This window comes from Podarcis filfolensis, assembly GCF_964270895.1.
Source record: "Podarcis filfolensis genome assembly, chromosome: 11".
Taxonomy (NCBI): Eukaryota; Metazoa; Chordata; class Lepidosauria; order Squamata; family Lacertidae; genus Podarcis; species Podarcis filfolensis.
This window is the reverse complement of record NC_139613.1, coordinates 10,885,319-10,901,916: the sequence shown is the minus strand read 5'-3', so window position 1 is coordinate 10,901,916 and position 16,598 is coordinate 10,885,319. Positions and strand designations below refer to the sequence as shown.

The 16,598-nt window shown below is 46.5% G+C and overlaps 1 protein-coding gene and 1 long non-coding RNA gene across 5 annotated transcripts in view; both read right to left on the bottom strand.

The window, feature by feature from the left end:
• Window positions 1-1,216, bottom strand: part of MAPK4 (mitogen-activated protein kinase 4) — a 93,013-nt gene extending 91,797 nt beyond the window's left edge. For 2 of the 4 annotated variants that reach the window (XM_083575694.1, XM_083575696.1), the window contains exon 1: window positions 968-1,214. The gene's annotated coding sequence lies outside the window, so the exon portion shown is untranslated. Of the gene's footprint in view, window positions 1-963 lie in introns of all 4 variants that reach the window. The other 2 variants (XM_083575697.1, XM_083575695.1) reach the window with 2 other exon arrangements.
• Window positions 1-16,598, bottom strand: part of LOC310744522 — a 260,442-nt gene that overhangs the window by 91,797 nt on the left and 152,047 nt on the right. The window lies entirely within an intron of this gene.

The following is a 16,598-nucleotide window of genomic DNA, read 5'->3' as shown; positions in this document are numbered from 1 at the left end:
GCCTCTTTTCCCACCTGCTCACCCAGCGCTAAGCGGGCATCAGAATCCGAAGTGGAAAGGTGGCCCCGGGGAAAACCCTCTTCCGGCGCCTACCCACTTGGCGCAAGGAGGACAATAGTGCAAATCTCCTGGTTCAGTGCAATACAGAGCAAGAAGGGAAGCTTGGAGGGGAAAGAAAGAAAGAAAGAGAGAGAGAGAGAGAGAGAGAGAGAGAGAGAGAGAGAGAGAGAGAGAGATTGCCTTTCACAAACGCAACAATACATTCTCTCCCAGGTCCACGGTTAAGCAATCCCCAAAGCTGCAATTCTGCGCGCTTTTGAGTTGGGGAGTGAAGTCCCATTGAATTAGGAGGGGCTTTCCATTAAAATCAAGACCCTCTGAATTGAGAGGGGCTTCCTCCCGACCAAAACGCGCAAAAAGGATCGGGGCTGCCTAGCTCGGATGCTGGCAGTGGAGAGAAAGAGGGAGCGAGAGCGAGAAAAAGATGCCTCCCCAGCCAAACTCGTCTCGTCATTCATTCTTTGCTGCTCGCCTCCCCTCGCTCGCTCCCTCCCATCACCCTGTCCTGAAAGAACCCCAGGCAGCCAAGGCAGCCGCCGATGCCTCCACCAGCTCCCATCCACCCCCCCTGCAACAATCCGGCTAGGACTAAAAGGCGGAGGGCCAGCTCCCCACCCCCCTCTCTCTCTAGGACAATGAGAAGGAGAGCGTTCTTTATAGGACCGATAAAAAAGAGGCGCAGAGGCGAGCAAAGCCCCTCCAAATCTCTTCCCTTCCTTCGCCCCCTCCTTTTCCTCTATATGCCCCTCCAGGATCTTCTTGGCTATGGATTTCATTTCATTGATTATTATTACGATCCTTTTCTTCCTGAGCGCAGATCAGGCAGCCGCGCGCGCACATATACACAGGCTCCTCGGAACTAATTGAGAACCAGCATCCCTGTGGAAGGAAGAATGGAGCTACTCACCTATGGGGGGAAAAAGCCCAGCCAGTTGAATGAGCCCAGGCAGGAAGGATGGTCCTGATCTCTTATCTCCCTTCTGGCAGGGAAGCCTCACCTAAGGTGCATTTCGTATTTAAAAGCACCGGCCATAAAGAGACAGAAGCGCGCGCGCACACATACACACACACACAGAGAGAGAGCTCGGCTTTCTTTTCTGCCTCTCCTTCCCTTCCTCCCTCCTTCCACTCACTCTCTCTGTGTACTGATAAGCTCCCCTCTGTCACTTACCAGCCACTGCCTCTATAGTCATGCAAAAAGAACGCCTCCCGGCGCCCTGCCCACCTGCATGACGTCATGGAAGGGCTGTCAGTCACCGGGCAGCCACCTGCTGTTAGCTCAGGCTGGTTGCAACCGCAGCTGCGCCCCCACCCCGTCCCCGGTTGGAGGCAGGGAAGCGGGAGGGAGGAGGGAGGGGAGACAGCAGCTGGTTCAAGGGTGCAAGAACAGTGAGAGGCTCTTATGTGCAAAGGGAGGCGGAAGAAATGAGAAGTCTGCCAGCTGTGTAGTTCCCTGCTCAGATGGAAATGGGGCACATCAGCAGCAAAATTTGGAGATGGTATCTACTTCCTTCTGTGTGTGTGTGTGTGTGTGTGTGTGATGGGGCGGAGAGAAGAGCAAAGGTAAGAGAAGCTTAAGGCTGAAAGCTGAACAGGTTGGAACAGAAGGAGAGCCCTGCTGGACAAGTGGCCCAACTAGTCCAGAATCCTGTTCCCAATACATTTTGGCATCTGAGGCAGACCACAAAATGGCACAGCCTTCCCTGCTGTGGAATAAGGGGTGAGTGAAGATCTACATCTAAAACAAGTACAGGGGGAAGATTTACATTGCACCTCTCCTATTGGTTAAGAGCAGGCTTCCTCAACCTCAGCCCTCCAGGTGTTTTGGGACTACAACTCCCATGATCCCTAGCTAGCAGGACCAGTGGTCAGGGATGCTGGGAATTGTAGTCTCAAAACATCTGGAGGGCCAAGGTTGAGGAAGTCTGGTCAAGAGGCTCCTACAGAGGCAGCATGTGGGGAGCAGATCCAAGGGTGCATCGCTGCTGTCAGTGCCACTGCAGCAATGGGTGATGCATTCCTTGGAGGCCATATAATCTGTCCCTGTGGATCTTGCTGTCAGGAGTTCAGCCTACACTCGAGTAGGACCCTGGCAGAGACACATGCCCGACTGGCATGTTCCCTCCCTCCTGGTCGATCGTTCGGGAGCTTCATAAGCTTTCTTCAGCCCGAACAGCACAGTAACCAATGCCAACTGACACCAGCACCGCAGAGTTTGCGCAGTTGCGTAACAGACCTCAGCAACTCAGCATTTTGGCTAATCTACTTTATTTACATATAAACACGCACGGAGCACTGCAACATGGCTCCCTCTCTCTCTAGCATCAGACAGCAAAGAGAAAAAGAACAAAGGACAATAGTCCCACTTCACGGAACACAGTAACACAAACATCCTGTCTCCGTCACTTCCCACTCTGCGGAGTCAAAATAAATACCGCCAAAATAAATACTTGTGAAAGACAACAACCCCATGACTGCAGTCATGGAGCAGGAATTCTAACACTTGCTGCCTGAGGCAGTTGCCTCAGCTTACCTCATGGGTGGGCTGGCTCTGTCCTGTTCTCACAGTGGCCACCCAGATTTCACCAGAAGGACCTGAGCACAACAGCACACTCCTCTCCTGTGATTCCCTTCATGCTACTCACAATAGTAGAGGTGCAACATAGCTTTTTGGGCTAGTAGTCACTGATAGCTTCATTTTCCATTACCCTGCCTAGTCCTCTTTGAAATCCATCTGAGTTGGTGGCCATCGCTACAATTTGTTGGGACTGACTACCATTCCCGTTGAACTTAATAGGCCTAGACTGGTAACGCCCATTCATTTTTATGGGTCTTTTCCGGATAGAACTTTGTTGGATACAACTTTTACTCTCGCTGCATGCAAATATGTGATCACAACCACATGTACAAGTTGCGGGAATCCTGAGACAATGCCAGCGCCTCAGCTTGCATGCAACAGAAAAGCACCCACTCCAAACACTGGTCTTGTGTCTATATAGCTTTGCTTACATGCAAGACAATCTACTCATCATGAGGTCTAGAAACATGTGAGATTAAAAAAAAATATTTTGATCTATTTTTATTTTAAAAGCAAAATCAGGATTTGGTCAGATGGCAGTACGGGTGCTGCTGTTCATGCGCACAAAAGTTTGTTGTTGATAACTTACCAGGAATAACTACCAACCCCAGGTGGGGAAAGCCTGCAAAGCAGGGAGCAGGTCTTCCAGGACTCACAGCCAAGATGGTCTCTGGTCTCTTCAGCAGACTCAGTTTCAACAGACTCAACTGCCAGTCAACTTCTGTACAGGGAATTATAGAATTGCAGAGTTGGAAGGGACCCTAAAGCCCATCCAGTCTAGCCCCTTCTCAGCTAAAGCACCCATGACAGATGGCTATCCAATCTCTGCTTAAAAACCTTCAAGGAAGGAGAGTCCACTAGCTCCAGAGGGAGTTTATTCCACTGTTGAGCAGCTCTTAAATGGAGGACACCATTTTGCTCTTTGCCTCAGGCAGCAAGAAATCATGGGGTGGTGTTTAGTTGGAACCTCATGCTCATTGTTCATCTAACAATGCATATGTTAACCATCACATTTGTCGCAAATCGTTCTGTCTACGGGCCTGGAGAAGAGTGGTGCGATATTAATGCAATCGGATCACTGGCTGCTTAGAGATGGCTTTTCTCCCTTCAATCCAAAGCTAAATTGCTTCTGGAAAAGAACTTTGCATGGCATGGAGTCTTTGATTTCCAAAGCTGTCACCGCCTTCGTATCAACTCTTGCGAGAGGCCCTCTTTTTCCTTATTAAATTGAACTAGAACTGCCAAAAGTGGGGGGGAGAGAGAAAGTGTGGAAAAAAAGATAACTTGCATAATAATGTAGCTGAGGGAGACACCATTTTGTGGAGTGATCAAGTGACCTTGTTGTACCATGTGTTGCCATCTCTGTAAGCCAACTTGTCACATCTTTAGATGGAGGAGCAGGAGGGGTACCTTGGAAATGTAGGTCTTCTGCATGTAGGAACTGAGGAAACTGCCTTATAATGAGTTGTACTATTGGTCCATCTAGTTCAGTGCTGCCTACACTGACGGCAGCAGCTCTACAGGATTTGGGGACATGAGTGGCGCTGTGGTCTAAACCACTGAGCCTCTGGGGTTTGCCAAGGTCGGCGGTTTGAATCCCTGTGATGGGGTGAGCTCCCGTTGCTCTGTCCCAGCTCCTGCCAACCAAGCAGTTCGAAAGCACGCCAGTCAGGGGCATAGGAAGGGGGGTTGGGGGCGGTCAGCCCCCGGGTGTCATCCCTGGGGGGGTGACAAAATCCCCCCTGAGCGGATTGCCACGCTGTTCCAATGGGATCCAATCACTGCTCCAATCGCCCCCCTGCACGCCAATCACCACTTCGATCGCCCCCAATGGGCGCCGATCAGTACACTGATCACCCCTCTGCACGCCAATTGCTATGCCGATCACCCCCCTGGGCGGTTCACCCTGCCCCCCACTACTGATGCCAGTGCAAGTAGATAAATAGGTACCACTGTGGCAGGAAGGTAAACGATGTTTCTGTGCACTCTGGTTTCCATCACGGTGTTCCCTTGCACCAGAAGTGGTTTGGTCATGCTGTCCACATGACCCAGAAAGCTGTCTGTGGACAAATGCAGGTGTTTAATTATTGCACCTCAGCCTGCTTTCATAAGCACTGGAACAGATATAGGACAAAAATACAGCAATCATACCAGGGAATGGGAAGGATCAGGGGAGAGGAGAACATCAGTTCTTTCCAAGACTGAAATGCTAAAAATTTATATCTGGTTGCATTGTTGTTGTTTTTCCAGTATTCTCTAGGCAACACGGCATCAAACTGCAAAGAGACAGCATCAAAATTCAGTTCCGGGCTCCCAACTTCTCAGCCATCCTCAGTATCTGTGCCTTTAAATAGTAGTTTGATGCACAGACATTAGCAAGTTTATTTCCTTGCTGTGAAAAACCTCCATCTGCCGACTTCTGCACATCCAGCCTGCTGTTTGAGGCACAAGAACAAGCCAGGCCAGGGTTATAGATGTCTGTGTGTGTCAATTGACAACCCAAGGGGAATGAAATACCGTATCAGCGATGACGGTTCCTCTTTCTTTACAGAAGATTACTTTATTCACTCGTTGAAGGACAGGATACCCTATTCCTGCTCTAGAAAGGCTTTAATTTCCCTAAGGTCCCAGTTAAGCAGGATGGCTTCGCAGGAGCCTTAATGAATATTTGAGAGGCTGGTGGGCGAAAGCAAGAGAATGTGAGGATAATAACCAGGCATGTGTGCTTGCGTGTCTGACTTGCCCATCGTGTACTGGAAGAACCCCAGAGCTTGCAAAGTAGCCATAGGGGCAAAGGGCAAGAGACTGCGTGAGAAATGTAGGATGCTATGGCCCCTTTTGTTTGATGGATGGGCTATTTGACCCACCTGTCAGAGCAGCATGGAAACAGCTATCAGGCATACAACCTGCTGAAGCATCCGCTGCCCCCTCCCATTCAATAAATCACTGCAATCTTATGCTGCAGTCTTGACATACTCACAAGCCCCACTTTGTTCAGTGATAAGTAAGCGTCCTCAGGTCTGCAGGCGTAAAAATGTAATAGGTGAAGCTTTTCCTAGCATGGAGATAAGTGTTGTTTGTTTAAGCCAGTAGTGGCCAAACTCGGCCCTCCAGGTGTTTTGAGACTACAACTCCCATCACCCCTAGCTAACATAAGCAGTGGTCAGGGATGATGGGAATTGTAGTCCCAAAACATCTGGAGGGCCAAGTTTTCCTGACCACTGATTTAAGTTGATGTCATTATTTTAAATTGTATTCTTTTAGGGGTTTTTTTTTATAAAAAAAATGCATTGACTTAAGCAGATGGCAGAAAGGTGTTTTGAAGGTCTTGATAAAATAGTGGAAATTCAGCAGGAGTTGCTTTCTGTATCTGGCCTCTTTCAGACCTAAAGGAAGCTGCAGTTTATTTGGGTTGCCATATTTTGAAGAGCAAAAATGAGGACACATTTGCCGACTTCTACTTTTAACTATGGATCGCTATGACGACTCTCATTTTACATACCCATGAAAAAGAGGATGTGCCCTGGAAAAAGAGGATGTATGGCAACCCTACGAGCAGATAGGACTTCCAAAAAAAAAAGCAGGCATAGCTTATGCAAAGAGGGACAGGCAGGAAAATAAGGTATTAGCCTGGTTGCTCATTCTCCTGGCCCACATGTTATTGAAACAAGGCATGTGGTTGCCAGTGTTTTCCCCAACTCTGCTCCTCCACTTTTAATACCAGGCGTTTATTTAAGGCACTTCCAGGCTGTCACTGTTTTCAGGTGGGGTTCATACCAGCAAATTCAGGTCATGAGACTGTAGTTGAGTGAAAGGTCTTCCACAACAAACCAGCTTCCCAAAGCTCAGACTTATATGATGACTGATGGAGAAATGCTCTGGAAATTTTGTGGGATGACAAAGCTTAGATGCAAAACGCCACCCGGCCTTGCAACACACAAATTTGTATGAATGCTCATTAAATAGGTAAAGGGACCCCTGACCATTAGGTCCAGGCATGACCGACTCTGGGGTTGCGGCGCTCATCTCACTTTATTGGCCGAGGGAGCCGGCGTACAGCTTCCGGGTCATGTGGCCAGCATGACTAAGCCGCTCCTGGCAAACCAGAGCAGCGCACGGAAACGCCATTTACCTTCCTGCCAGAGTGGTACCTATTTATCTACTTGCACTTGACGTGCTTTCGAACTGCTAGGTTGGCAGGAGCAGGGACTGAGCAACGGGAGCTCACCCCATCACGGGGATTCGAACCGCCGACCTTCTGATCGGCAAGTCCTAGGCTCTGTGGTTTAACCCACAGCGCCACCCACAGCCACCATCATTTAATTCCCCTGCAATAAAATCAGGATGAAGCACCCTTAGTCATTTAGCAAAAGCCCCCCAGGTTCAGTTCATTGTATTTCCAGTTTTTGAAAAACCTGGAGAAGACTCTTGCCTGAGCCCACAGGGAGTCATTCTTATTTAAATATTTAAATATTCAAAGCCTTGCCTATACGGAAAGGCCCTCTGGACAGGACTATGCAGTTAATTTGTGCGATGGTTTTATAACACAGGTAAGATAAAACAGTAAGTAATGACATATTGTTAAAACAAAAGCAGCAGCTATTACAATGTTAAGGTATAGAATTAACAACTCCTAAAAGCTGCACCAGAGACAGGCCATAACCTGGTGGCAGAACGGAGCCAAAGGTGGGCCTCAGAAGGGAGGATGTTTCACAAGCAGGGAGCCACCACAGAGAAGACACTGCCCCATTAGGGCGTGTCATTTTAGGGAGTGCAACTTAAGTTTTGCAAATCTCCTCCATGATAGGTCTTTAAAATATGGTTTTGAGTCTGATGAGTTCATATTTGCTGTTGTTTTTGTAACTGGAAAGCATTTAGCTTGGTAAGTATATGTTTGATGAAGAAACACATAAGCTGCTTTCGGAAAACCAAGGAATTTTAATTTTACCTTCTGAAAAGGTCAGGTAATTCTAAATAATAATAATTTTTTATAATGATAATAATAATTTTAATGATAATGATATATAACTGCAAGTACTTGGCAATCATTTCTAATGGTTTCTATGCAATTTTACACACATTTTCCTTACCAAGCCAAGCAAATTATATTAATTTAACCAAATTATCTTTTGAATTCCCAAGTGCTTTACAGTGCCATCTGGTGTTGCTTGTTTATAACGCATACAAAATGCTGGGTTTTTTTACTAATGTAGCTGAGTCCCAAGAAAGACCTTTCCAGAAAAGGGAAGAAAGACAACAAGATGGTTAATTTCTGTTGTTGTAAATCTCTGCTATTGGATTAGTGTTTACTTATTGTTACAGTTTTGTTGCTACTAATATTGTTCATTTTTAAGCAGTACCTATTTATATTTTTGGGTTCTCCACTTTTGAGAGTTTGCTTAAATTTAGAAGCAGGTGATTAAACCTCTGAACGAATGTTGCCTGCAGAGGTGCATATTAGAGCCCAGCGCCATTTTTATGTAAAGGAAAAGCACTTCGTGACTGTGTACACACCACACATTTAAAGCACATTGCTTTCCCCCAAAGAATCCTGGGATCTATAGTTTACCCCCTCAAAGAGCTACAATTCCCAGCAGCCTTAACAAACTACAGTTCCCATGAGGCTTAGGAGGATGGGGAAGTACTTTAAATGTAAGAGCCATATGCAGCCTGAGAAGGGGCGAGTTGAGAGCAGAGAATTAGCAGGGGATTCTCAGTCTTGCTCCTCTCCCTGCAACAATCGAAACCCCACTAATAATAATAATAATAATAATAATAATAATAATAATAATAATTTATTATTTATACCCCACCCATCTGGCTGGGTTTCCCCAGCCACTCTGGGCGGCTTCCAACAGAAAATTAAAATACAATACTACAATACCACTACTCTCGCCTTGCAACTTCCCTGCTACAGGGTTTCAGTGCTGTGAATTTTGGCCGAAGGACTCTCTCTGTTAGAACTGTTTTGTTCTGCGGTTGCTTTATGATATTTTAATATTTCAAGGGAATGTTATTGGGTGGTGAAAACAAACGCAGTAAAGAAAATAGAGAGAACCAATAACGGCAGCTTATTTACAAGGGCAAACACACACACACACAAAATCTTCTTTGCTGGGAAAGAGTTTAGAACTCCCTTCCACGCTCTGAATTGCTCTCCCACTCCAGAATTGGTTTTTCTGTTAGGGCTGGAGCATTTGCATGCACAGCTAGCTATGTCTGGTGTTTGCACTGGCTTGAGAGCAATAACCAAGGGAAGCTCATTACAGCTGCTGGGCTCTTCCAGCCATCTGATTTCAGTCTTCCTGACCCTTCTGCAAAGAGCTGTGTAGGTGAACTTGTTCCATCTTGGTAATAGGAGCTGAGGCTGAGAAACCATTTTCATGCTAATGGAAAATGCTGAAGAGAGAAAGCCAGCCCAGTCTCCCTTAAGGTCACTTTCACCTCTCAGGTTCTATCCTGAGTCTTTTTTTAAAAAAAAGGCAGGAGAGCACGCACACTCCAATTTGTGCCTGAGCAGTCTGAGGCTTGGAAGGTGTGTGTGTGTTTTAGGAATCCTGCAGGGCCAACTCACTAGAGTCAAAAAACAAACAAGCCCCAAACCTTGTCTCCTCTTGTGCCTTTCACAATAGTTCCATGCACAAAAATCAGCTGCTGACGCTCTTTCGCCACCTAGAATCATAGAATCATAGAGTTGGGAGGGACCCTGAGGGTCATCCAGTCCAACCCCTTGCGATGCAGGAATCTCAAGTACAGTGGTACCTCGGGTTACATACGCTTCAGGTTACATACGCTTCAGGTTACAGACTCCGCTAACCCAGAAATAGTTCTTCAGGTTAAGAACTTTGCTTCAGGATAAGAACAGAAATCGTGCTCTGGCGGCGCAGCAGCAGCAGGAGGCCCCATTAGCTAAAGTGGTGCTTCAGGTTAAGAGCAGTTTCAGGTTAAGTACGGACCTCCGGAACGAATCAAGTTCTTAATCCGAGGTACCACTGTAGATCCTACAGGACAGATGCCCCCCCCCCAATCCTCTGCTTGAAAACCTCCAAAGCAGGAGAGTCTACCACCTCCTGAGAGGGTCTGTTCCATTGTCAAAAAAAAGCTCTTACTGTCAGGAAGTTTTTACTGATGTTTAGTCAGAATGTCCTCTCCTGTAACTCAAATCCATTGGTTCAAGTACTAGCCTCCAGAGCAAGCTTGTTCTGCCCTCTATGTGATAGTTAAATATATGAAGATGCCTATCATGTCTCCTCTGTCTCCTCTTTAACAGGCTAAGCATGTCCAACTCCCTCAACCTCAACCGTACCTCATAAGACCTGGTTTCCAGACCCTAGTCAGCGGTTCTCAACCTGTGGGTCCCCAGATGTTGTTGGACTACAACTCCCATCATCCTTGAGCTCTGGCCTTGCTAGCTAGGGGTGATGGGAGTTGTAGTTCAACAACATCTGGGGACCCACAGGTTGAGAAAGGCTGCCCTAGATCATCTTGGCAGTGGCGGAGCAAGATCAGGTGGTACCCGGTGCGGAAAATTTCTTGTCCCCCTCCCCCCCAACATTGACATTTTTTATTTTTGCCTTCAACAATAGTTTGACTTTATTTCATTGCAGGGGGGCAAAGTTGTTGAGAATTTGGGGGGGATATACAGCTGAGGAAGAACTGGCGGAGAGCTGAGGGAAAGCAACAGCGTCTTTCACCGACGTTGACTGCCGCACAGCATTTTGTCACCCCACTCCCTCAGAGGTAGCACCCGGGGTAGACGGCACCCACCTTGAGACGCCTCTGCACACATTACAGCTTGTCAACATCCTTCTTAAATTGTGGTGCCCAGAATTGGACACAATATTCTAGGTGACCAAGAACGGGGCTATTCACTTGATTAAGACACTATACAGTGGTACCTCAGGTTAAGAACTTAATTTATTCTGGAGGTCCGTTCTTAACCTGAAACTGTTCTTAACCTGAAGCACCACTTTAGTTAATGGGGCTTCCTGTTGCCGCCACTGCACAATTTCTGTTCTCATCCTGAAGCAAAGTTCTTAACCTGAGGTACTATTTCTGGGTTAGCGGAGTCTGTAACCTGAAGCGTCTGTAACCTGAGGTACCACTGTACTTCTGTTGATGCAGCTTAGAATAGCATTAGCTTTGGTTTTTTGCCGCCACATCACTGTTGACTCATATTAAGCTTGTGACATACCTACTACATTTCACTGCTGTTAAAGACACAGCTACAGAGGTCAGCTGGTAAGTTGGCACTCTTGTCAAGGGAAGTTGAGTTGAGTTCCCGTTACATGGCCAAGCCGCTTTTTGTCAGTGGAATAGAAAAGGAGCAAACCACAGCAAACATTTGGCCTCCCCCGGACAATTCATCCAACTATTGTGTGCTGTTGATTTCTCTTCAATATTATTATACTCACATCTTTCATAAACTGAAATGTGTTCATCGGTTGTCTGCTGAGGTCTTAAAAATAAATATTCCCTAATGGATTTTAGTCTCTCAAGCCCTGTTTGGTTGCCAACCTCTCGCCCACGGACTGTGGCAAATTAAGAAGTTCATTTTACCACCTTCCTCCCACTTCTACATTCAGTAACCACCCAAAATAAAGAGAGCAGATGATGGGTTCCCCTAGGAATCTTTTTCTGCTGAATTTCTGTACGTCAAGAGGCTGTTAAAAGTACAACAGCTGGACCAATAAAAAGTTGTTAGCCCTTTGTTCCATTGTTCTGCAAGTCTCTCTTTAAAATTTCTCCTTTTTTTCTACCCAGCAAAGGCTGTCTGCCTTTAACAGCCCCAGCTCTACAGATGTGCAATATAAGCTGCACTTCTAAATGAACCTACCTTGGAGTAAGTCCCATTGAATTCAGTGGGACTGACTTCTGAGTAGACACAGTTAGGATTGCACGGCAAAATTACTAGGAGGATTTAATATTGTTCAGTTTAATTTTTGCATTTTTCAAAAAGAGCTATAAGATGGGTAACGACGATGGTGTAAAATATATATATTTGTAAGAGATTGGCTGTAAGTCAGAGCAAACCAAACCAAATCTGTTTGGCTGTTTGTGGCACTTAAAAGCAACAACAGAGCATGCCTTATCTTTTGCATGTTCTTAAGGTTGTCACCATTTTAGAGGATCTGTGCATCTAACAGTTCCATCTCAATGATAGGAAAACATGGCACCTACTAAATTTCCTCCTGCCTTGCAGCTGCTAGTGACATAGCTGTCAACTTTTCCCTTTTCTTGCGAGGAACCCTATTCGGAATAAGGGAAGTTCCCTTTAAAAAACATTGACAGCTATGACTAGTGAAGGCACTGATCTTCTTTACCAGGAATGCACAAAGTTCCAACCCTACTTTAATTTTCCTTATTTTTTTTCTTCCCAAACTGGACTTTGATATTACTGCATTTCTTTGTTTGTGGCAAAGTGAACTGAAAATGGGCAAAGACGGCTTAACCCTTTCCCTGGTGGAACAGTGTACCGTATTTTTCGCTCTATAAGACGCACCAGACCACAAGACGCACCTAGTTTTTGGAGAGGGAAAACAAGAAGAAAAATATTCTGAATCTCAGAAGCCAGAACAGCAAGAGGGATCGCTGTGCAGTGAAAGCAGCAATCCCTCTTGCTGTTCTGGCTTCTGGGATAGCTGCGCAGCCTGCATTCGCTCCATAAGACGCACACACATTTCCCTTTACTTTTTAGGAGGGAAAAAGTGAGTCTTATAGAGCAAAAAATACGGTAATTAGGAAAAGATCCATGGCGGTTTGCGACAAGCCTAGCAAAATTTACCCAGTAAAAGTTGGCCCAAGCAAACATACCCATTGCCAGGCCACAACTAACTAAATTCATGCATGCATGCGCTCAACTTGAGCTTTACTCTCAATCTAGAAAAATTTAGACATCAGGGGTTTTTAACCATCTCTTCTTTAGTCTGAAAGATTTTTTTTAAAAAAAACCAAACAAACCCACAAGCCTGAGGAAGACATAATTTTCAGAATTCAACATACACATACATGCAGACACATACACTTGCTAGGCCGTATCTATGCAGAACAACTATCACGAACTCGTCCTCAGCTTTAACAATGGGGTCAGCTATGCAGTGGTGAAGCTGCGTGCTCCACTACCAGGGGCGGAGAGCAGGTGGGGGAGTGGCTGGCGCCCCCCCCGGGGGTGTGACACGCATCCCAGGGGCGTGATACGCCACCTGCAAGGGTGTGGCATGCTGTCCACAGGGGTGTGGCGCATGTTCTGGGTGTGTGGCACGCTGCTTGTGGGGGCATGGTGCCTGGTGCGCGTGGGGGTGCGCGGTGCGTGTCCAGGGGGGCCGCCGCGACAGCACCATACTGGAATAGTGGTGCCTGGGGCAGTCTTTTCCCTCCGCACTCCTGTTCCTCTGCCAGTGCAGCTATGAGGCTACTATGCAACAAGAACTTGGAAAGTTTTTTTAAGCAGGCCCCAACTTGAAAAATGGGACGCGGATGGTGCTGTGGGTTAAACCACAGAGCCTAGGACTTGCCGATCAGAAGGTCGGCGGTTCGAATCCCTGTGACGGGGTGAGCTCCCGTTGTTCGGTCCCTGCTCCTGCCAACCTAGCAGTTCGAAAGCACGTCAAAGTGCAAGTAGATAAATAGGTACCGCTTCAGCGGGAAGGTAAACAGTGTTTCTGTGCACTGCTCTGGTTCGCCAGAAGCGGCTTAGTCATGCTGGCCACATGACCCGGAAGCTGTACGCCGGCTCCCTCGGCCAATAAAGCGAGATGAGCACCGCAACCCCAGAGTCGGTCACGACTGGACCTAATGGTCAGGGGTCCCTTTACCTTTACCTTTAACTTGAAAAATAATGCAGCCTGAAAATACTGTGGCAATTAGATTCTGTCACCTATCAATAGAGAAAGACAAGCCTGTGTACATTTTGTCTATGAGCTTGTCCAAAATGTGGATTTGTGCCAGACTGTCTCTCTAATACAGTAGAGACACATGGCGTCCTCCTAATCCTAGTGTTACTTTGAATCTTTCCCCTTTTAAATGTGGGGTTTTTTGATCACTGGAAAATCCAAGAGAACCAAAATAAAAAAACAACACTCATTTAAAGGATGGGGGGGGGGTCTAGGATGACACTGAGATAAGGAGGGCATCATGTGGACATCTCTACATTAATGGGGAGCCAGGCAGTTGCAAAGCCACATTTTCCTCTGGTGTGGGCAAGCCCACAGTCATAAATGGGGATTCTAAATGTTTTCATTCCAGGGATACATGAGAGACGCTAGTTTATCTTCACTTAGGGAAAAGCTCTACCAACAGCCAGAGCCAAGCACATATTTATTCTCAGCTGCCTCCCTCCAATTCTCTCCCCCTCTCTTTTTTCTTATACTGTACTGTCAATAATATATGAGTATTCCTCTCAGCTGCTCCTTGCCCTGCACGTTCAATTTCATCACTGGTGTTGCTGTGGGGGAAAAGGAGGAAAATGACTCTGGCTTGCATATGTGGGTGTTCAAATGCAGAAAATAAAGGGAACTGGGGAGGGGGTAGTAAGGTTTGAGCAGCACAGTGAAATTGCAGCTTTGTGGTGTGTGTTTCTAATTGTTGAGTTAATAAACACAAAGCAAAAAGGAGTTTAATGACTCCAGGGCTGTGGGTGGCTAATGGCTGTTAAAGTCCAGCGGTACCTGGAGGCTAAGACACCTAAAAGGCAACTAAAACATATCAGGAAATCTGAGAGAAAACACTGCCTAGATCCTGCACCTGCTTTGGAGAGAGACTTTGTTGGCATCCAATAATGGAGTGCACAAGCTATGGTTTTCTCAGTAGTGATGTATGGAAGTGAGAGCTGGACCATAAAGAAGGCTGACTGCCGAAGAATTGATGCTTTTGAATTATGGTGCTGGAGGAGACTCTTGAGAGTCCCATGGACTGCAAGAAGATCAAACCTATCCATTCTGAAGGAAATCAGCCTGAGTGCTCACTGGAAGGACAGATCCTGAAGCTGAGGCTCCAATACTTTGGCCACCACATGAGAAGAGAAGACTCCCTGGAAAAGACCCTGATGTTGGGAAAGATGGAGGGCACAAGGAGAAGGGGACAACAGAGGACAAGATGGTTGGACAGTGTTCTCGAAGCTACCAGCATGAGTTTGACCAAACTGCGGGAGGCAGTGGAAGACAGAAGTGCCTGGCGTGCTCTGGTCCATGGGGTCACGAAGAGTCGGACACGACTAAACGACTAAACAACAACAAATGGAGTGCACCTTTGGGGTGAAGTCAAGCTGCTGGAGAATCACAACGCCTGCTGTGGCTGTAAAGACCAGTAACTCTTAACTGCTGCCTGCCGCATTGTTTTTGCTGTGTTAGCAGTGCCAAAGTGACCTCTCCGGGGTGCAAGCCTGGGCAATGGACATCCTTGGCTGCCCAGCCGATAAGACCCCCCCTCTTGGCCTCGCTGAGGTGGCCCAAAGGAAAGCAGAGCAATACCTTCATAGTACCAGCTGGGCTGTGGGAGTTGCTGGAAGGAGGCGTACAAGGCGCCAATCCAACTATTTGGGGACTTTGCTCTGGATTTGTGCTGAGTTATGTGAGCGAATGGTCTGATTCCCTATATGGCAGCTTCCTATTAAACACAAGAGGACTCCAAGGTGAAACATGGCATTGTTGTTGTGCTAATTGGTCAGATAATAAACACAAAGCAAGGAGCAGAGTAATTACTCACCGCGGCTGCTCGTGTCTCCAGAAATAGCAGAGAGCTGTGAGACTGTCTCCTTTTTGGTCTTAAATTTGTGTGTCTAATGACTGCCCTGTGCAAAGGCAACAACATTGGATGGGGTATTGCTGTTCTCCTTGGGTCTTTTCTCCACAAAGTTCTTAAAAGACACAGTCTTTAAGCCAGAGGTGGAAGTGAACGAATGTGAACAGGTATGCAGTACTGGTGCAAGTAGAACCAGAGAATTGTAGAATTGTAGAGTTGGAAGGGACCCCATGGGTCATCTAGTCCAACCCCTTTCAATGGAGGAATCTCAGCTAAAGCATCCATGACATATGGCCATCCATCCTCTGCTTCGAAGCCTCCAATGAGGAACTGTGTTGGCCTCCAGGCATTGCAGGGCTGCAGTTCCCATCATCCCTGACCATTGGCTATGCTGCCTAGGTCTGATGGGAGCTTTAGTTCAACGGGCATCAGGTGCAGTCTAATATGTACTCACACCCATCCCACAGAAATAAGGATTTGTGGAGGAACAGTGTGCTTCCTAGGGAGTTACAAATGTAGTCTAAGGCTCTCATCTAAAGCAGTATTGTAATACTTTTAACATCACCTTCTGCAAAGTATCCAGGGAACTGTAGTTCCCTGAGAAGAGGGATTCATTGTCAAACCACTGTAGTTTTGGGAGGGTAATGGGGGTCTCCTCACAGCGCTCAGCATCTTTAACAAACTGCAGTTCCCATGATTCCTTTGGTTAAGCCATGGCTGTTAAAGTGGCCTAGTATTGCTTTAAATGACAGTGCAGGTGAGTTGAAAGGTACCTCAGAGCTCATCTAGTCAATGCAACTCCTGAGAAATATACCTAATCTTATTCAGACTCTTGTCAGCTTCCCTCAAAATTCCCTCAGATATTTTCCTCAGAGGTTTCACTCCTCCCATCTACCACTTTAAATTTTACCTCAGGTAAAATTCTTTCTGCAATTCACCTGGGTCACCCTCTCTCCTTTCTTCCTTCCTCTTTATTTATTTATCCAAATCATTTTTATTGATTTTCATGTAAATACAAGAACAACATATAACTACAGTAACTCGTCCAGTGGTACATTCTTATTAAGTTCCATATGCAGTACACAGTACACAAGCAATATGTTTATTTATGCATTGTCAATTCAAGTATTCTCTCCACAGAGATTCTTGTGTTGTGGGTGGAATAAAAGTGTATTCTGTCTCATTTATAACAGAAAAGACTGGGAGCCAAGTCATCACTGGT